Raw genomic sequence first — 22,498 nt, forward strand, 5'->3', positions numbered from 1 at the left:
TTAAATATTTTATACAGTTGTCTATGTTCATGTGCAGTGTGAACTGTCATTTATATTTCAGTCCACTCTAAAATGGATCTTAGGCTACCTCAAGCTGAGCGCCGTGCGGAGTGGGTCTGAGCGGAGAGGTAGTTTGGAATGGGGAGGATAAATGAAGACGGATACTTAATGTACTTTTGGTGTACTTATATTTGGCTGTCATGTTTTCTGCCTTAAACCTGATTTGTAATTCTATGGGTTTTGTGACATTATGATAAGATGCGATGTGCGCGAGACTCCCATTTAGCAGGGACATTGATGGGCGTTTGAGTTAAAGAGAGTGGTTGAAGGGAGCCAGGCAGGATTCGGACCCCGCGGCTTAATGCTTAGTGAAGAACGCGCTTCCTCGGGAGCCGTAGTATTTCATGCTTTTCTGTACATTAGACTTTGCCAAAGTGAACTTTTGGAAGAATAAAACATTTCCAAGATAAATTCAATTTTTGCTAGTGTTGAACTGAACTTTCTATGTCACTTGATGATTTACTCCAGTTCGGGGGGGGGGGGTGGGGAAGAGTGCATTTTTCTTAGTTCAGGCACCTAGGGGGTGGGGTGAGGGTGGAGGGGGAGGCCAGGTGTGAAGGAGGGAGGAGTTTGGGAGGAGGGGCTCAGGCACCTGGCAGGTGCCACTGAGTCTGGAGATGTGGAAATGCAGTGAGGGTGGGAGACTTCCCTTTCCCCACCAGTCAACCCCACCAGGACTTTCCATCAGGATCAGCAGAAACATGTCCCCTGCCAGGTCAGCCTGGAGGGGCAGCTTTTCCTCTCCTAGCCAAATACCAGGAATTCTGCTCCCCGTTTTTTTTCACCCCTTCCTTGGCACATCCTTGGAGAAAGCTTTGGTCCTGGACCAACCAAGACCTGCTGCTTTGACAGCCATCCCCAGTGTTCAAGCTTCTGGGACCATAGCATGAGCCATGTGCCCACTGCAATCTGTAGGGTGTAGGCAATCACGGATGGCCCTGTATTCAATCACAAATGTTCTTAAAGACAGAAGAGGAGAAGACACTGAGGTGGCAGGAAACCACCTTTATCCTGAGAGGGTAAACCAGGGTTCATGAAGGAATGTTTGTGGAAGCAAAAAAGTCTAAGCACATGGAGAGAATCCCAGGGACGCTCATGCTGGTTTCTAAAAACCATAGATCCAATATAAAATGGATGACACCTAGGTTTTTTTTTTTCAGAGTATGCGCAGGGAATGCCCAGAGGTAGACGGCTCTTTCTCCCGTCACCTCCCTCACCCTCTTCCCTCCCCACCTTAACCTCCCCCCAATCTCTGTATTGTGTCTGGCAAACGCCACAGCCATCAGGCTGGCTGGTTTCTGGGTCTCAGACGCTGCTACCTGCTGTGTGACGGTGGAAAAATCACCCAATCTCTCTGTCGAGGGTTGGATGTTGGACCCCCCCAGATGACCTAACCACATGCTAACCCTCAGAATCTGTGAACGTGTCCTGATTTGGACAAAGAGTCTGGAATTAAGGGAAGGATCTCAGAATGAGATCATCATGGATTGCCCTAGAGTCAATCAACAAATTTTCTTAAAAGACAGAAGAGGAGAAGACACTGAGGTGACAGGAAACCATGTGCAGAGGGAGGCAGAGACTGGAGTGACACAGTCACAAAGCAGGGGACACCTGCAGCCACCGGAAATGGCAAAGAGATTCTCTGCTTGTGCCCTTGCAGGGGGTGAGGTCCTGCTGACACCTTGATTTCAGGCCTCTGACCTGCAGAACCTGCATACCTTTCTGTTTTTTTAAGCCGCCCAGTCTCTGGTGGTGTGTGATGGAAGCACTAGGAAAGGAACACACTTCCTACCCTCCATTTCCTCACCCAAAGGGCCACGTTGTCCTCCCTTCAGGAACGTTGATGTGTGAGTATGTCAAAGGGAGGGGGGAAGCTAACCAGGAGCTGGCACAATGCTGACATAACATGCCGCTGGGATATGCCTCCCTGACCCCATACGCTCTCCCAGTAGCCACATACTCTGGGATGATTGTCTTGGTCTCATCCCTTCTCTCTCCTCTCAAGGCCTATGCCATTCAGCAGGCCCACAGAGACCCTTTTCTCAGGATGGGGTGATTTTTGATGTCAGGGCCAGCCAGATCCAGCCCCAGCAACTCATGGGCCACAGGAAGTTGGAGAAGCCGCTGTCCCCTGACGAAAGCCTATGCATGTGGTCTTCAGCAGTGAAGCAAATTCCAACGATAGGAAGCTGAGGACTTGCAGGGAACCCAAGGCAACCCCACAACCTGGAACTAGGAGAACAGTCAGATGGGTGTCTCTCTTTCGTCTGCCTCCCTCTGCAGACCAGCTCTCTCTACTTCTTTAGGGTAGCAGTTCATGGCTCTCAAGGTACTATATCCCTGCCACATGGATGCCAGAAGTCTGACTCCCCAGGTTTCCTCAGTTCTCACCCCAAATCCCGTGTAAGAAGGTGATTGACGTGGCTTGCATCAGATGTCCGTTTCAGTTCCGATGCACCAAGACCCTGGTGAGAGAGCCGGGAAGTTCAACTCTCCTGGAGTGGTGGTCATGGCAACGGGGCCTGGTTCTGAGGTACAGAGACAGGGTCAGGGGGAACAAGTAGGGCAGATCTCCTTCCTCCCCCATAACCTTCAACCAACAACCATCATCTCATCAGCATCCAGGTTCTGTGACCTGATGTGTCTCTCTGGGGGAAAGACGAGCGTCTAGGGCAGACCCCTGTGATCCTTGCTTCTTTGAGGTCATTTGACAACTTGGCCAGTAATAAAAAGGACTTGTGACTGGCAATAAAAAGAAGAGGACTGGATTAAGACTTCAGCCACCTGAGCATCTGTAAAAAATCCTCCCCCAAGGACCCCGGAGAGTCCCAGACAGACTCTCCCAGGAAGTCACCCTAGGTGAAATGCATCCCGAGACTTCTGGAGTAGGTAAGCCATCTAAATGTCCCTCAGAGACTTGGAGGATACCAAGGCCCTAGGTGTCCAGAAATAACAGGGCTGGCCTTTTACCTCCTTTTCTATGTATTACCAGACTGTGTATAAACTTAGTCTCCCACAGCAGGAGCTCAGACCTTGAGATACTACAATTGGGAAGAGAATCATCCCTGGTCAGGGTCTCCCCAGTAGAATATTCCTCTCCTTCCTGTGTCCTCAGTTTGGGCCACATGCTTTCTCTGGGCCTCAGTCCCTTCATCTGTAAAATGGGCATCGTGCGGCTGGCCTCTGGATGGTTGTGAGCATCCTATGAAATATTCTGAGAACAGGAATCGTTGTAGGGATGCTATACTTCAGCAAGAATCAGGGTCACAGAGGACAGAGTTTGCATCGGTGGATTTGGCACGAAGCCCCTGGGACACATAGCAGAAGGAGTTCTGTGAATGGGCCCATGTCTCATGCAGAGAATAGTCAAGCCCTGGGAGGGCCAGAGGGCCGCAGCGGCCTGCTTGTCTGGCTGTAGTTCTGCTGGGTTAACTGCCAGTGGGAATAGGCCGGCCCTGACCTCTCTTTGTGCCTTTAATCTCCTTTGTGTTTCTGCGCTGACCCTGGCTGCACATTTGACTTGTGACCCTCTCTCTGTTCACAGAACACAGGCCTCGGTGAATGATGAGGCATTCACACCAAGGAGCTACAAGGTGATCATTAGCTCTCAGAAACCTCCAGCCAACAGCAGGAGGTGGGGCTGGGCTGGGCCCTGTCTCCCCGGGAGGCCACAAAGCCACAGCCTGATCCGTGACCCTGAGCTCCTCCTGACTAAGAAGAACACGTGTCCTGGGGATGTTGCCAAAAAAGCGGGAGGAAGAGGACAAGAGCCTGCATCTGTGAAGTGAGTGCTCAAGGGAACCTCTGAAAGGCCAGGCTCTGCCTTCTGCCCCAGGAAACCACACGTGGCAGGCAGAACAGCAGTCCCCCACCCCCAGATGTCAGGTCCTGATTCTTGTGACCTGTGAATGTCATCCTGTCGGGGAAAAGGGATCCTTACAGATGTGATTAAAATAAGGATCTTGAGATGAAAAGATTATCTCTGTAGGACCTCAATGTACTCACAAGTGATCTTATCAGAGGGAAACTAAGGAAGATTTGACACATACAAAAAGAGAAGGTCATGTGAAGGTGGCACCTACAGAGATCTGAAGATGTCCCAAGCCCAGAAATGCCAGCAGCCACCAGAAGCCGTCAGAGGCATAAAAACAGTATCCCCACCCCAGAGCTCCCAAGGGTGCTAGGCCATGTGACACCTTGGCTTGGACCCAATGATCCTGACTTTTTAACTTCTGTTCCCCAGAACTGTGAGAGAATGAATGTCTATCATTTTAAGTCACCAATTCTGCAGTAATTTGGTACAGCAGCCACGGGAAACTAATATGCCACACAGGACAGGTCTGTCTCATAAGAGATGGCAACAGAACCACTGCCTAGAACACCAATTCCCAGGGTCACTTACTGCGGCTCTGTTCCTCAGCTCTGGGGAGTGGGGTCACACTCAGACTTGTATTGTTCCCTGTGTCTCTTCCAAGAGTCAATCCCCCTGACTGAGTGTGAGTCCCTAGACAGTCAAGGCCATATGTTATAGACTTCCCTGATGTCTCAGGCACAGAACAGTAAGCCAGAAGAATAGATATAAAGAATTATTTGTGAATTACCAGCACAAGCAAACAGCTAACGAATGGTGAGTTAGCAGATGAACAGAACAGGGTCTGCCACGTGGACCTTCCATTATTATTTCTCTTGCATTTGATATACCTGCAATGGTCTATGCCTTACCTTCCCAGTGAAATTTGAAAGCCCAAAGTGGGCTCCTCTTTCCTTGCAGCAAAGACCTGAACAAATATCAGCAAACAGTATGTCCTCCATGAAGATCAACTGATGGATTGACTGATGGGTGGATGGATACCAGGCAGAGAGTGGATCTTTGCCCATGAGGGATCTACTCTCTACCCATGGGCTCGAGTGGGTGGGTCTGTAAGTCCTATATCAAAGGTAGAATCTAGGAGTTCTCACACTGCAGGTTCTGTAACTCTGGGGAAGGCCCAGGAAGCTGCAGTTTTAATTATCTTATTGGCAGGGTTCAGTTCCAAGACCATCTACGGGAGAGACCGATGAAGACACCTGAAGTAGATCTAGCAAAGCTTTTCAGCTTTCCAGAGACCGGCGACTGGAGTTGAGAGTTTACTCTCCACTTACGCAGAGATGTGATTTTAAAAATGTAGGAGTGATAAACAACACAAAATTATCTGGCTCCATTTGGGGAGGAGCCCAGCTGGACATTAGTCAGGATCCATTTGCACATGTTGATGCTCCCTGGCAAAAGAAATTGCCCGGGAGGAAGCAGGAAAATACAGTGCAGAGAAAAATCTCAACAAGACGCTGAATGAACACAGGATGAACACATTAGTGAAGTTTGGGTGTAAACACTTCTTTTCTGAGGGTTGGTGATTATTTCTGAAAATTACAGATTCTCAGTGTTTGCTCTGATAGAAACAGCTGCCACTCTAAGAGCCAATCTCTGAGCCAGAAAATATGGTGCTTGGAGCTGAGTGTTCTTGCTTTTGAAATGAGGCATGGGTGCTCCAGGCAGTCTAGAACCCACCTGCCTACTCCTCGCGGGGTTCCAGCCTGGCTGTTGAATGCAGACACAACTGACCTTCGTATTGCCTCTTCTTCCGGGAGCATGTGATGGCTGGTCTGGATTACCCCGGACACACAGCAATCCTATATTTAGGGACCACGATACTTGTTTAAGAGCTCATGGTGTAGACAGTGCAGATATTGAGAGCAAACAAGGGGAACCATTCAACTAGGAGTTAGAAACCTATCGGAATCTCCAGAGGGCTCTTTCTCTGGTTCTCAGTCTTCCCATCTGTTAAGTGAGGTAATCAGACTTTATCAATACAAGAAACTTAATAATCAGGGTAGTTGAAAAAGTTTGAAGTGCTCAGGCGTGGTGATGCACGCCTGTAATCCCAGCAACTCGGAGGCGGAGGCAGAAGGATTGCAATTTCAAAACCAGCCTTGGCAACTTAGCAAGGCCCTAAGCAATTTAGCAAGGCCCTGTCTCAAAATAAAAAGTAAAAAGGGCTGGGGATGTGGCTCGGTGATTAAGTGCCCCTGGCTTCAATCCTCAGAACACCTCCTCCCAAAACAAGTTTGAAGTGGTACTGAGACAGCTCCTTCAACAACAGTTAACTCCACACCGGAAAATTTTGTCCAGCTCTTTTTCTTTACAGCCCTCTGATGACATCAAGATAGTTGCTAGAACATCTTTAATATCATTCTCCTATGTTGCTTATCTTTTTCAACCAAAATTGGAACAGACCTAAGGCTCAGAGCCATAGGCAAACCAAAGTACCTAGCTAGCATTTAATGGTGTTTTCTTGCTTTCATTGTATTCAATACAAGTGATCATGGATTTACATCTATGGTCATGATATAAGGGTTCCTTTTAAATAACCGTGTGTGACGACGAAATATGAAGCAACTTCAGCAAATGCATTTAGATAAAAGAAACACAGATGTTAGATGGAGGATGTTATCAAATGCCTGATGTTTGGGGATTTCTGTCTTCCCTGGTCCTAGAAAGTTTTCCAGCTCTGCTTTCTGTAAGTCTTATTTTAAATATATTTTTAATGGACATAAAGCACTTGTCAATGTTTTCAGGGTACAATGTGAGATGTCAATACTTGTATATGATGAGTGCCCATAAGATCAGGGTAATTGACCTACCTAGCACTTTGGATATAGATGATTTCTTTGTATTGGGAACTTTCAAAATCCTTCCTACCAGTTACTTTGAAATATTCAATGATTTTTTTTTACCAAGTTCCCCTGCTGTGCTATAGAACATTAGAAGATATCCCTCCTGTCCAGCTGCAAAGAGCAGCCAAATCTTGTCCCTGATTTCCATTTAGGAGCTAGACCTGCAAGTGACCATGAGTCACATAACACAGTGACTTTATTTTCCTATTGAACCCCGCCCCCCCGAATGCAGCCACAGAAAATGTCCTTTCTCATCCACACCACTGATGCTGGCGGCTTCTTATGCTCCCTTGACACATTAATATTTCTATCAAATGATATGTATTTGGGTGCATGAGCTACATCAGAGCCCAGCAAGTTTTTCCTTCTGCCTGTTTACGTTAAAAATACTCATTACAATTCAAATTACTTTCAAATTATGCTCATCTGGATTTCTGTGCTTTATAAAGACTCCCATGCCTATCTCTTTCTGGGGTTATAAGTTAAAATATTTTTATTATGATCCAAACTGCTTTAAAGACTCCACAGACGTTTGCTAAACTGTGGCGGAGACAGCTTTATGCTGAATAAGCCCTCTCTCAGCCCATCCTGAAGGAAGGGAAGCTGACCAGGAGAAGTCTGCCAGAGACAGCTGCTTTGTGCATGGACTTGAAGCTTCCTGTGTCAGTTCTGAGCGCATTAGGTGACAGTGTTGCGCATTGCAACTAGGATTACCCTTGTACCCTCATTGGCAAGGTGGAGGGAGTTATTAGAATCCACTGTCCTCAATAAGCACACTTGTATTCTCTAACCTTTATCGATGGAGGAAAAGTATAGGAAAACACATTGTAGCTAATAAGAGAGGGAACTTTCTAACACTCAGAGTTCTCAACAAGGAAATGGGATGACTTCAATGGCCGTGAGCCCAAGACACCAGAGAAGATTCCGGGTGGATAATGAATGGCCTCCTGTGTCTGTGGAAGACAGCCACATACTAAATGTACAGTTGATCTCCCTCAAATCCTGAGAGTTTGTGCATCATGCCTACATTGAGAGTGTGTACATCATGCCTACATTAGACACAAGTTTGGTGGTAGTTTTGGTAGACAGAGATGCAAGTCCAGGTACAGCAGGATTCAAATGTCCAAATGACATGACCAGAAACCTGAGTAAGAGAGGGGCTCTCTCCCAGTTGACCCAACAGAGATCTTGAGGTTTTCTAAGAGGAGAAACAGAGGTTCCTAAAAACCTAAATAGTAGATTATTCACTTAGATCTACTTTCTATTAGAAAATAATTGAAAAAAACTTAAATATACAATGATGAACAAAGGAATACTATGCAACCACTAAGAGTCTATATTCAGAGAATAATAATGACATAAAAAAACATTTTTTAATAATTTTTTTTTGCAGTACTTGGGACTGAACCCTGGGACACTTTACCACTGAGCTGCATCCCCAGGTTTTGGGGTATATATATATATATATTTTAGAGAGGGTCTAAGTTGGTCCAGGCTGGCCTTGAACTTGTGATCCTCTTGCCTCAGCCTTCAACTAGCTGGGATAATATGAGTATACCACTGCACCCAGTCAAAATATTCTTGATGTATTTTAAGCAATATATAAAGTGAATAAATTATAAGTTCAATAATTTTGTTGCAAAATATTTATTCATAAAGTCTAAATGCAAATGTACAATTCCTATTTTCTCAGAGTAGAAGGATAACATTTTAAAAATACTTTTATTTCTAAGTTTTCTACTATGAAACTTAGAAAAAAGGCCAAGTTTTTTTTAAAAGCCAGGACAAGAATGGATCACCAAGAGGATTCCCAGCTTGGGCCGCAGAAGGACCCATAGACACCGCTTATTCTCCAATCTACAACTGGATTAATCCTTATGGGATATACAGTGTCACCATGGGCATGAGGCAGCACTCTATGCTTCCTTTTGTTAAAACTTTTCTTAGTTGTTGATGGACCTTTATTTCATTTATTTATACATGGCGCCGAGAATCGAACCCAGTGCCTCACATGGGCTCCACCACTGAGCCATGACCCCAGCCCACTCTATGCTTTCTTGATGGGACCACAAAGAAAGCTGGGCCTGTAGGTATGCACGGTTTCAGCCTCCAGCTGCTCCCGACCCCAGAAGATCGCTTACAAGGCCATGGTCAGAGGTCTCCAAAATGTGGTCATTCCAAATATATAATGAGATTCTCACTCATGCACACACATACACACACACACGCACGCACACACACACACAATTGCTCATGGCAGCCACGCCTTCAATATGGATTTATGACCCAGGTACTTAAAACCTTGTAGGCCTCTTGGGCATCTCTGATAATGCTCTGTCCATTTAACACTCCAGCTTCCTAGTAAAATCTACATCATCTCTACTGGTATGAATCAAAACTCATCAGTGTCTCTTCTTCTGCCTGGACCATGAGGCAGCAAGGAGAGAAAGGCAGCTCACAATATCCAACCCTCTGCGGAGTAAGCCCCAGTACCCACTGCTCCAGATTGCAGCCAGAATCCTGGGGCCAGAAGCAAACTCCTCCATTATAAAAGGACCTCCAGCTGTCTTCATCCCTGTCTCTGCCTCCAAGAAATAAAACGCTTAGCAACTCTGGGACCTGCCCCAACACCACAACTTCCCAAACCAGACCTTCTTCTGCCTACGTCATTGGCCCTGGCTTTTCATTGATGTGCCTGTTCTGGAGAATTCCTGATCTTCCTGCCATTGAAGATGTGAGTCATGGCAGATATCAGATATCAGTCCTGGAAGAGCAATCATTGGCATCAACGATGAGAGAAAAAAATGACTTGTCAGAACTATCAGAGAGATGGATTTGTGTCACCACACCCATCACATCTACATTAGACGCTCAGAACATGGTGCCCTGCAGGAGGCGTAGGTCTGTCCTCGTGGGGCAATAGGGAGAGCGGCAGATAGTCAAAACACTTATCTGTGCCTAGGAATACCAGCTGGGTGCCTTTTCTGCCATTCAATGGGGGAAAATAAGTAAGTGATATTTCAAAACAACAAACACCCACAAGTAATAAATATATGCACAAATAATGAAGGAAGGAATGACCAAAACTTATAGCAGAGTGTTCCAGCCTGATCTGGAGGTGCGATGGGAATCCTTAAGACAAGGGACACTCCAGTTAAAATCTGAAAAGGATGGACATATATGAACTCAGAGAAGATGGAAAGGCAGATTACTGCAGAGAGAGGGAGAGCCAATGTCCATGCAGGGAGGAAGGAAGAGGGTCCCAGAGGGGACCAAGTGCATGGAGGGAGTCCAGGCCTGGTAGAAATCACTCTGATCATTTCCCAGGGGAGAGTGAGAAGTGATGTCTATTCACCACCAGCCTCCTCCTCACAAGTTCCCTACTTTAGCCCTTACCCCTGAACAGGCCAGTTGACCTGGGTCAGTTTGGGGTGACATGATCAGAAAACATCAGCCTGAGAGTACTGTGGACCCCTGGCAGAAGACCCTAGGCTGTGTTTATGGGCACAGTGGGAAGTCTCGGGTACTGAGATGAGAGTCCAGTTTTCTGCCTCTAAGGTCAGGCTGCCTCTTGGCAACCAGAGGAAGACTCCAAGGTGACTCTTGAGACCAGAGAATCAGATGGACAGTTGCCAGTCCAATGAGGGAAATGTGGACTTCAGAGAAAGAACTTAGAGATGTGAGAGCTTCCCGCGGTGGCTTCCCTCTGGAAGTCACAGAGCCCCTCCTCGTCTCTGGAGTCAGTGCTGGACATGTCAGGGCGGATGTGGAGGGAGCATCTACCTGAGGGCCAACTGTTCCTTCCTCCCAGGAATCTTCAAAGTCAAAAAGTCCAACCTAAGTCTTGCCATCATCTCCCAGCGTTTCCCCCAGCTCTGTCTTCAGCCAAAGTAGCTATAAGTGACAACTCTGAACATTCCAAGTGGAAAAATCAAGAAGACAAATAGGGGCTTTGGCTATACCATGGGAGTAGAGTCTCAGTGTGGCTGGACATGGGGCAGCAAGTGTCTGTCACTAACCTCAGGTGATGACACCCTCATGTCAGTGACTGTGGGAGGAAGGTTGCTGCTCTTCCCTGGAGATTTAGGTCCTGCAGCCAAGTCTCAGCAGCTCTGACTGAGCCAGGGACCCTTCCGGGTGGGTACCAGCCTCAGAGGCTGGGAGATGCCCATTGATTCAAGCTGGATCATAGGTTCTCCCAGAAACTAGCAGAGGTAGGGAGAAATTTTTAATCCTATTCACTCATCCTAAGAGGATGTGCTTGTCTCAAAGGAAAATTAGCATGCCATCATTAGGAAATGGAAAAGGAGGGACGGCCACCCGGAGCAGCAGGTGACCACTCCCATACAGAAAGCCACCTCTGCTGAGCTCCCTGGTCCCTTTGCTCTTCTCCCACCCTCTGCTTCAGTCCCAAACAGAGAGACTCCCACCAGAAGTGCTGGTGGGCAAGGGGGAGCATGTCCTCCCACTAACAGACTTTCAAGAATATTTTCAGAAAATCCATCTGTAAAGGGAAACTCCAGTTTTCCACCCTCTGTACTCAAAATTGGCCTCTGCTCATATTTGCTGGTAAAACAGCCCCGGCCCCTGCTCTGCTCCAGCCATGCCTGCCTATGACTGTGCTCACCCTCCACAGGTCCTAGTATTCAATCCTCAGCACCACAGAGAAATAAAATAAAGATATTGTGTCCACCTAAAACTAAAAAATAAATATTAAAGAAAAAAAAAAGATGCTAACCCAAGGTCAGCAAGGAGTAGGGCTTGGGGGCTTTAGTCTTCATTTTTCCTCCCAGTTCTTTGCAAAGAATGATCTGAAAAGTTTGTCACCAAATGGATTGAGAGGTTTTTTTTTTTTTTTCATAATATTGCATTTCCTTCTCTGGGGCCAGAAAAAAAATTGAATTATATATCTGACATTTTTCTTTCCTTATAGAAATATTTATGATAGATCTACTAAATAATATATTTGAGAGCAACTACAGGAGTATATACATGTATTAAATAGGATGCAAGATCTTAAATTATGTAAACATAATCAGGCCGCAAATCCACCTCAGAATCCTCATTTTTAGGTTCCCCGTTCAAGGTGTGTGTTTCTTTCTGGATGAGTCAAATTTGTGCACCACCATCCCAAAGATTAAAATTCACTAATGAGAACTTTTTCTTCCACGCACACACGCACACAAGCCAAACTATTAAAAGTTTTATTTCTAAAAATGTAAAAAAAAAAATAGTAATGGATCTTAAGGGCATCAGATCCAAGTGTGTAGAGATTTCTCTTCTCTCTCTACTTACGTTTGACACACAGAGCCCCAATCAGGTATCAGATAAAGCAGGTGGTCAGGGAATGTCACCCTTAGGAGGACACAGGGGAACTCGGGCACTCTGAGCAAACTTTTACGTCTTCCTCTGTGTGTTCCCTTCTGTTCCTCTTCCAGGAAGGCCATCTGCCTGTCCCCCACTCTGCCTCTGGCCCATATGACTAATTCCCACTAATTGTCATGGATCAAATAGCAGCAAAATATTTCCAGTTGCCAGTCTCCTGTTTTCCAATTGTCCCTCTGTTATATGTCTGAGTAAACATTTGTTCTGCTTATCGTTTCAGAGCAAAGACATGAATCACTTGCCTAGAAGAAACCGCAATGGCAGCTGTTGCCTATTAGGAGCTGACATTTGGGGGAAAAGGGCCTGCTGAACAGGACTCCAGAACTAAGTTTGCTTTCCTTGCCCTGGTTCTGGAAAAGCAACCCCGGGGCACTCTGGTGGACCAGCAGCTGGGTCTGTCCTACTGGGTCGAGGTGGGACACTGGAATATTCAAGGCCTCCTACTCACAGAGCTACACATGGACTGCTGTGCTCTCTCTAAAAAAGCATCCTTTTTTTTTTTTTTGTACCAGGGATTGAACTCAGGGGCACTCAACCACTGAGCCACATCCCCACCCCCTGTTTTATATTTTATTTAGAGACAGGGTCTCACAGAGTTGCTTAGCACCTTGCTTTGGCTGAGGCTGGCTTTGAACTCATGATCCTCCAGTGTCAGCCTCCTGAGCCCCTGGATTACAGGCATGTGCCCCCATGCCTGGCTCTCTAAAAGCATCTTTCAAAGCCTTTTTTTTTAAGATCCTGGTTTCTAAAGCAGGTTTACAAGGAAACTTAAGTTGATGGGTTCTCAGGGTTTAGAGATGTGTCTGGTTTGGGAGCAATTTGCATATTTTCTAATGGGTTCTGTGCTGGGCATTTTTACCTACTTCCTATTATTTAATACTTAAAGTCCTACCAGGTGTGTAAAAAGGCATCTTCAAACACAGTGATGGACAGACATTTTGGGTCAGGGAATGATTCAAGCCTAATGGGTTGTGCAAGTTGAGTTTTGAAGGTCACCGTAGGTAGGCTAGAGGAGGTCAGTTCTTAGGGAGAAAACAATTTATGTGAATGTGGATAAGACAGAAGTACTCAGGCTAATTCTATTACATGTTTTTGAAATTAAGGAGAATGGGGGATGCGAAAATTTAAGCAAGTCTCAAGCTTCTCATAGGGCTCTGGATCTAAAGCAGACACCTTCTCTCTTAGGAGAAGGGCAGTAACTTTATCAGATGATTCTTGAGTACCTGTTCCCATCAGTCTTATAAAACCCAATCTTGATAAGCAACAAGCAAGAGCAACTTGTATACTATAGGTGCTCAGTAAGTGCATACAGGAATAAGCTTAAAGATGGCCTCCATTATCACAACTAACAACTTTTGCTTTATAAATGGCAGCTAAAGAGAAGCTATTGATCAGGGCAAAATATTTGCAAGTCCCCTATGCAACAAAGACCTTGAATCCTTAATATATAAAGAACTCTCAAATCTTGAGTAAGAAAACAAACAACCCATTTTTTTAAATTGGCAAAAGACTTAAAGAGACACTCATACAAAAGCAAATGAGCACAAGAAAAATGTTCTAAATAATTAGGCATTAGGGGAATGCAACTTAAAACTATAATGAGAGACCACTATACAACTATTAAAATGACTAATATTTTTTAAACGCTGCCAATACCAAATGTTGGCAAGAATGTGTAACAACAGGACTCTCATACATCGCTAATAGGAATGAAAAATGATACAGTTACTCTGGAAGAGGGCTCAGTAGTTTCCTATAAAGTTAAATATATACTTTCCATATGACCCAGAAATCCCACTTTCCCTTGCCCAAGTGAAATTAAAGTCTATCTTCCCATCGAAACCTATACATAAATGTTTATAGTGATATTATTTCTAATTGTCAAAGCTGAAATCACCCAAACTGTCATCTAAGGGGAGAATGGATGAGCTGACAACAGAACCCAGCACAGGAACCAGATTGGGACATTCACAGAGTGGAACACAGCTCAGAAATAAAGAGAAACAAAATGGTTAATACCTGACACAATTTGGATGGACCTCAAAGGCATGATGCCAAGTGAAAGGAGTCAGTCTCCAAAGGCTTCGTTAGTATACAAGTCGACCTATGTAGCCTTCTCAAAGAGACCACGTGGTCCTGATGGAGAACAGATCAGTGGAACAGGACGGAGGAGGTGTCTCTATAAAGGGACAGCATGAGGAAGTTGGTGGGGAGGGATGATGGAGTTCATGTGTATTCTGGTTGTGGTTGAGGTTGCACAGATCTATACAGGTGTTAAAATCAACTAGTCCAACGAAGACAATATGGCCTTCTGACTTGCCTCTGCTCTGTGAGTGGGACCAAGGAAAGAACAGGGAGCCTGTTGAACAGCAGACTTTCCCCACCTCCCTCAGTTTTGGTTTTCATTCTCCTAGGCTTCGGCTGTCAACTTCCCATCTTCTGAAAGGCTGAGAGGGACAGCCACAGGCTCATGAGTGGGGACCAGGGAGAGTCTAGTCCTGTGGAGAATTGTAACCAATTCTCCCCCTCTGTCCACCAATGTTTTTTTTTTTAATTATTATTATCCCTGAGCTACTTGGGATTCTACCTGGCAAACTGGCTTCCACCCTGCTACAGACATATAACAACAAGGGCCCTGAGTGCTCGCTTGCTCTCTCTCTCTCTCTCTCTCTCTCTTAACCATTTAATACCCTTTGCAATAGTGGGCTATGACTGTCCATTCATTTCGAAAAAAGGGGGATTTTGTATTTCTGTTCGGCATTCTTCCTGTTTTATTTATGCATGGTTGTTGCTGCTGTTCTTTTTCTGGGATATGATTATCCAGAAACGAAGTGGCAGAAAGTTTTTGGTCCTGCCAGCCTAACCCAGACATCACCACTGCATTCTGTGACAGCTACTGGGGCTTGTGCAGCAGGAATTAAACCAAGAGAGAAGACGATAGCTCTACAAAGCAGGGGTTCCAATGACGGAGAGAGTAAAGGAAATCCCAAAGGTGGAGGTGACAATAGGTTTGCAGTAGGAACCGAACTAGAACTTCAGAGAGCTGCAGAGGAGAGGCCTCCAGGAGCAAGAAACTGCCACCAATGGATTACCTGATATAAGTGACCTTGTGGAAAACTGTATCAAGAGGCCATAGATGGGTGTGGGAAAACTTCATCCTATGTCCCAAGAAAACATGAAATGAAAAGGAGCCCATTATTGGTTTTAGGAAAAATAAAATGAGAATAGAAATAATTCAAAGCACCCTGGTATACTACTTGACTCGACAATGAATAATATCTATATAATGAACAATGAATATTAATTTAATAAAAGCTATTGTGAACGAGGCAGGAGTAAGAGGGTTGAGGTCACACCACTAGTTGAAAACCAGGAGATGCAACTAGAAGCCATGTTTTTAGATGTCTCCTCCATCATGCATGGCTGAGGGGGGCCTAGTACAGCACTACTTGTTAGGGTTAAGGCATACAGGGGCAAGGGAGTGGAGTGTCCAGGCACCAAAGAACCAGTGAAGTGAGGGTTTGTCTTGCTCCAAAGGAGGGAGACCATTCTGACCACCTCTGAGGTTCTGTTACTCCCTGGAGGTCAAGTGTATCCAGTAAGTCATTCACCCAAGGACTCACATCTTTAGTTGTAAGCAGAAAGTGACCAGCCTGCCTGCTCTGCTCTACTAAGAGGCTGTGGGGAACAGACAGGTCCCAGCTGAGCTTGCCAGGCCCTTGTTGGGAATGGTGACTAAAAAGACCACATCAGAATTTCAGCGGACAGTTGGAAGCCTCAGTAAGAATCACCAGCTCAGAATTACGATCAAGTTCCTCACCTCACGGGCCTCTGGAGAAAGCTGACACCACTTTGCGTTTCTAATCAAAGCTTTGAGTCTGAGATAACTTATTGCTTAAACAGAGACAAGTGGGGCCCCTATTCTGGAGCAGAAGAGGCAGCTCAACATCAATTCTCCATGCATCCTGGCTTGGAGGGGGGCGGGGGTCCCCTCTCTCAGGAATGTCAGAGATATGCTATCTCCATCAGAGGACAGGATGGAGAGAGAAGTTATAGAACTCCCATCCTCCATCCCTGTGCAGCCAAAGCCATCAGGTATTTAGGGACCATTTTCCTTTTCTATAGGGTGTTGACATGGTTGGTCTCATATTTACTTGCTTCACGTCCTACCTGTGACTATGAGGTATCTACTTCCAGAAGCATCTTCCCCAGCCTATCTGACTCTTCTGCATTTTTCTAGAAAAAGACTTAGATGAAAAACTCACATGCTCTGGGACCTGGAGCCCATGACTTCCGAGCTGAAAGCCCTAACCTTACAACTCACCTCTTCATCTAAGCCCCCTACCATTGTTCCAGAACCCTGTTATTTAATTTTCTGAATGTGAATGCAAACTCCGAGAACAGGCATTATATTAGGGTCAACTAAGTTGCTGTAACAAATAGATTAATATGCAAATGTTCAACACAATGGATGTTTCTTTTTTGCTTTTTGGCAGTCTCTGGTGTGTGTGTGTGTGTGTGCGTGTGTGTGTGCGTGCCTGTGTGTGTGTGTGTCCCCCTAAGCCCATTCAGAGATCTAGGTTTTCTATTGTGTGACTCCACCTTAGCCTAGGTCCTGGTCTTCATCCGCATTCAACTGGTGGAAGGAGGAAGAGCAGGGATGAGCCTTCCCAAGCATCTTTTTATGGGTTAGACCAGGAGGCAGAACATGTCACTTTTGCTTACCTTCCACACAAAACTTAGTTGAGTGGCCCCACTAATCATGCATAAGAATGAGAGATGTCCTCTACCTGTGTCCACCAGAAGAGTATGGTTTTGTAGGTCAGTCTTCTGCTAGCTTCCCCAGTTCTCATCCCCGCACCCAGAACAAGGAGGGACATTCACAGAATGTTCCATGAGAGGTTGGTAAGGGTTGGGCATGGGCCAGCCTCATATGGATCTGTAGACAGAGGAGACTCCAGGGCTCAGGATGACATTTAATTACGGTCCCCTCCCATCTATATCCACCCAACCTCTCAAGAGATGGTAGGTTGCTTCAGAAAGTGGGTGGGAAGGCTGGTCTTCCACACAAACCTCTTCCTGGCTTCTGCCCACAGAGGTCACTTGTGCAGAATTCCATTCCATTGTGCCAGGCAGATGGGCATCAAGCACCCACTGAGATACCGCCGTGTCAGGTAACTGGGATATATGGACCATCTGTCATAGGGCAGCTCAGATGGTCCTAGGATGGCTAGGATGGGCGATGGATATGTGGATCGCAGCCTTGAGAGAGTGGCAGAGGGCAGGGCATGGTGGTGCATGCTGGTGCTCCAAGCAACTGAGAGGCTGAGACAGGAGGATCACAAGATTGAGGTCAGCCTAGGCGAGTTGGTGAGATCCTGTTTCAAAAATAAATAAAAAGGCCTGGGGATGAATCTCTGAAATAGAGTGCCCCTGTGTCCAATCCCTAGTATCCCAGACAGAAAGAGAGAGAGACAGACAGAGAGACAAAGAGAGAGAGAGCGGGGCAGAGACAAAAGTCATACTAGGGGAGCCCAAAGAAAGAACAGAGGAAAGTGGGCGATACACACACACACACACACACACACACACACACACACACACCAAGACCAGGCGTCCTTCTCTCTGGAACTCCTGCCTCCTGCTGGTGCCATCTCATCTGGCCAGATGCTGGTCTCTATGCTCTGTCTTTATGACCCTGGGAGAAGCAGCTCGCTCTGGGTGCACTGATGTCAGCATATGGCTGCAGGTGGCTGCCTGCTGTAGAAGGAGCGCTGGAGTCAAAACCAGGGACCCTTTTTAGAATCCTCATCTTGCCGATCTTAGCTCCTCACCCCACCACCACTTCCACTGGCCGGGGCCACCGCAGTGTCTATCTGGTTTGGAGAACTGGCCATGGCCTCCTCACTAGTCCCCTAGATGGAGCTAGCCCTCACCCTCCTGAGTCGATTCTCCACACAGCCGCCTGTAGGATCTTTAAAAACGTAAAAACAATCACATTATTTGCTTGGTTGAAAGGCTAGGCTGATTTCCCAGCCTCCATTTCCCTACTATACCCTTCTTCTACTTCATTTCCTTCACAGCAATGAACTCTACCTATAATCATATTTTATTTTTAATCATTTTACTTGATTATTTCCTTTTCCACTAGAAGGCTGGGGCTCTAAGAGAGGACCTTTGCCTTATTTACTTCTTTGTCCCTAATACTAATTGAAGGCAGGTTTTTTTTGTTTGTTTGTTTGGTACCAGGGATTGAACCCAGGGGTGCTCAACCACTGAGCTACATCCCTAGTCTTTTTATATTTTATTTAGAGACAGAGTCATGCTGAGTTGCTTAGGCCTCACTAAGTTGCTGAGGCTGGCTTTGAACTTGCAGTCCTCTTGCCTCAGCCTCCTGGGCTGCTGGGATGACAAACATGGACCACTGAACCCAGCTGACGTGTGGTTTATTTAAGCCTCAGTTTTCTCAACAATCAAAAGGGGGACAATGAATTCTCTGTGTTTCATACCTCAGGGGTTTGTGGGGATTGAATAATAGAACAAAGCAGAGCAGATACTATGCACAGGTAAGGTAGCCTCATTGTTAATACTGCTGACCAAAAACACTAATTGTGCAAGATACTTTCACATCCCCCCAGTCCTTGTTTTAGGTCAAATGGTGGCATTGTCTCTAGAACAATAGCCAGAGCCCTCCTCCCAGTTGAGATACCTGGGAGTCTATTGAAAATAAATTAGTAATGCCTCATTCTCAATGAAAAAGTCTCAGGGAGATTTATAATTTTATTTTTTCTAAGTGTACAGAATAACATAAATCAAAAGGAGCAATAGTCTACCTTGTGTTTTGACTACTTTGACCCTCTTCAACCTCTGCCAATTTTTATCTCATTTTTGTTTAACTTTATACATCAGAGTTTAATTTGAGAGCTGGTCGAGAAGACAGTGATGTATAGGTTATATCAAGTGCAGCTGAAATTACCCTGTCTCTAGGGACTTCGGGCTGTAGGGAGGGTCCCCGTCGTGTTTCAGGGGGTAGAAGAGGAATGGTACAGTTTGCCCCTTGAACCCAGCCTCGCTCCACCCAGCCACCTTCATCGCTGCCTCTCATTTATTTATTTGGCCACATTTAAGGAGCTCAAAAATTGCATCCATCCAGGCTCATGCTTCCTGCCCAGCCTCAGGCTCAAAGCCTCGGCTGCTGTGGACAGTGTCATTTTCCGAACCCGAAAAGGAGTTCTATTAGCATTGATTTTTCCTCTTTGAATTGTTATCTTCATTGGGAAAGTGTGCCCAGTTGGCAGTGTAGTCTGTCTAGACAAAGAGATTGCTGGCTTTGCTTTTCTGAGTGTCCACAGCAGTGCCTGACATCTGCCCCACAGAGTACTAGCTAGGTAAGACTCACTGTGTATACACAGGAGTGAGTGAATGAATGAATGAATGAATGAAGAATGAATGAGATGCCCTCTGCTTCCTCGTGGCCTTAATATTCCAGCTGGCCCCAAGTCTTTCTGAAGATGGTAAATATAAATAGATGAACTAGCCACTGACACAAGAACTGGGGAGCTGCTGTCTCCCCGGAAAACTTTCAAAGGTAGCACATAGACACTTGGGACCAGAAAGGATCTTGTGGTCATCTTGCCCAACGCTATTTTTTTGCATCACTGTTTCCCAAGGCAGCCAGATCATGCGCCCGACCATCTCCATTCAACACCTCCAAGATGTGCCACCCCAGCCATGACCCAGGGCTTAGCATTTTTAAATGTACATTTCCTTCCTAGCACTTATCACAGTTTGAAATTACATCCTTGAGAAATTATTTGATTAAAATCTGTCTCCTCCACTGGACCCTGAGAACATGGATAAGTTCTGTAATTAAATTTCACGAGAAAGGTCTGTTTGTTCGCCTGCATCCTTAGGGATGGCCACAGGGCTTAATGCAGAAGAAGTGCCCAATAAATATTTCTGAGTAAATGAGTATCAAGTAAACTGGGGTGGAGGGGATGCCTGTGATTTGCTAGTATGGAGGTAGGAATAACGGCAACAGTTAAAAAATACCCAGATATGATATGGAAGTCACATTGTACCTGGTCACCAGGTCTACTGTGAGTTCACCAGCCTGGTAAGGCGGTTAAGAAGGCACTACATGGTGGCTAGACTTTGGAGCTAGGTGAACATGCCAACAGTGGCAAAAGTCGCTTTTGATTCCTTACTTTTGAACTTCATTGTCCTGGACTGTAGCTATGAGCCACGTCTGTGGCTCTTGGGCACTGAAAACAAGGTTGTTCTGAATTAAGAAGTATTGTTAAGTATAAAAATCCATGCCCAAAAAGGTTTACATGAAGTAAATGTAAAATATCTCATCAATATTTTTATATCGATGATATGTTGAAGAAATAGAATTTTGGATAAAACTGGTTACATCAAACTTATTATTAAAATTGATTTCACCTGTTTCATCTGCTTTTTAAAATGTGGTCACAATAACATTTAGAAATACAGGGCTTGCATTTGATTCTAGTGCTATTCTAGAGCGAGACCCTTAGAAAAGTTGTCAGTGGGGGAAGAATCTTTTATGAATATTCATCGGGGGACAAGCATAGGTAGTGTTAAAGTTGCGCCTCTTCTGGGGTGCCCTTAGCCAGGTTCTTTATCATCTAGTACCTTTATCTTGGGGATATCATGCTGCAGAAAGAATCTAAAACATGTAAAAATCCTTTATGCATAAGATTAGTCATTATAACATTCTATATATTAACAAAAGGCATTAAATATCCTAAACATTTTTAAGCAGTAGGATTTTAGCATTCATGAAATGGAATATTATGCAATCATCTAAAACTCTACCAATGATGTAACATGGGAAGATATGGTAATAACGCTCAACCAAAAATTCAAAACTGCATACTCACTAGAACCATAACTATGGAAGAAAAGCTCAGAGGAAAGCAAGTGGATGGAGGTATAACCAACCATCAACAGTTGCTATCTGTGGAAAATGGGACCATGCATGACTTCTCTTTTTCTTTTATCTTTTTGATTACATTTTATTTAAGAAGAATTGATTAAAAAAAGAATTACACATATCTCAAGTATAAAGAATAAACCTCAGAAGTTTTTCTGAGCACTGTAAATGGCAGCATGCAGTGAGGCATTTCAATTTCAGGTGCCCCTTTAAGGCACACACTGGGCAAATTTTCTGAAAGAACATCCTTTATACCTTTCATCAGGCAGGTCACTTAGTCCTGTGGCCAAGTGAACACCACCTCCAAGGACCTACAGCTGCTCCATAGACTCTAAGGTCTTTCAGGGTGGTGGTATGATTCCTTCTCTTTCTCCACCCCCAGCACACACTAAAGCTGGCACAGTCTGGTGCTTGGCAAGATGCATTGCTGCCTGCCCTTACAGGTCTCCCTGTGCTGTGCGTAGACCCAGATATCAGCATCAAAGTCCTACCTTTGCCCATTAGTATCTGGTGGGGTGTATCCAGCATGGCTTCCAGGAACCATTTTTTTTTTTTTAATCTCAAACCCTTGTAACCATTCTGTTAATTTTCTCTTATGCTTTCCTTCACCTTTGCAAATAGTCTCTTTAGGAAATCCTCCATGAATAATCTGCATTCAAGTGTGTCCCCTCTTTCTCACCAGGATCCTGACTGACACAGAACTTAACGGAAACACAATGTCTATCAGTGTCCTATGGAAAGAGAGGCACAAAGCACATTAGAGGAAGTGCTATGTCCTGGAGCCTGGTGATGTCTATGGTGTGCTCCACCCCAGTGTCCTGGAGAGCTGAGATCTGGGGCAGACAGACCCACATTCATATTCAAGTCCTACCCTTCTCTGAGCCATGAGACCCTCCTCATAGTCTTCATCCTCTCAAGTCTTGCCTTCCTCATTGGCAAAATGGGGTTAGAACATCCCATCCCGTCAGTATCCTGAGATGCCTAAACTTTTTAGCCTGGGACTTGGCATGGAATAAAGTGCCAGCAAATGTAAATTCTGCTGTCATCACTATTAACCATGCAGTGTCAGTCTTATGAATGCAGATGTCCCCAGAAGACCACCACCTCTGGATACTTTATTGCAGTTCAGGAGGGTACAAATCCTCCACATCCCCTCTCCCACCCTTGGGGAGGGAGGGACTTCAGAAAAGGCCTCCTCTACCCAGAACTAGGCACCGCATTATTCCCATTCTGGTAGGTTCCTTCGTGAATGGAGAGCAGGTTATTCATGAAGCAAGACGAGGGCAGGAAAACCAGCAGGAGATAAAGTGCATTTTGAGAAAATCACTTGTTTATTTAAATATTGTACTTATGAAAAAATCCCAGAATGAGAAACACGAG

Source organism: Urocitellus parryii, chromosome 15 (genome assembly GCF_045843805.1).
Source record: "Urocitellus parryii isolate mUroPar1 chromosome 15, mUroPar1.hap1, whole genome shotgun sequence".
NCBI lineage: Eukaryota > Metazoa > Chordata > Mammalia > Rodentia > Sciuridae > Urocitellus > Urocitellus parryii.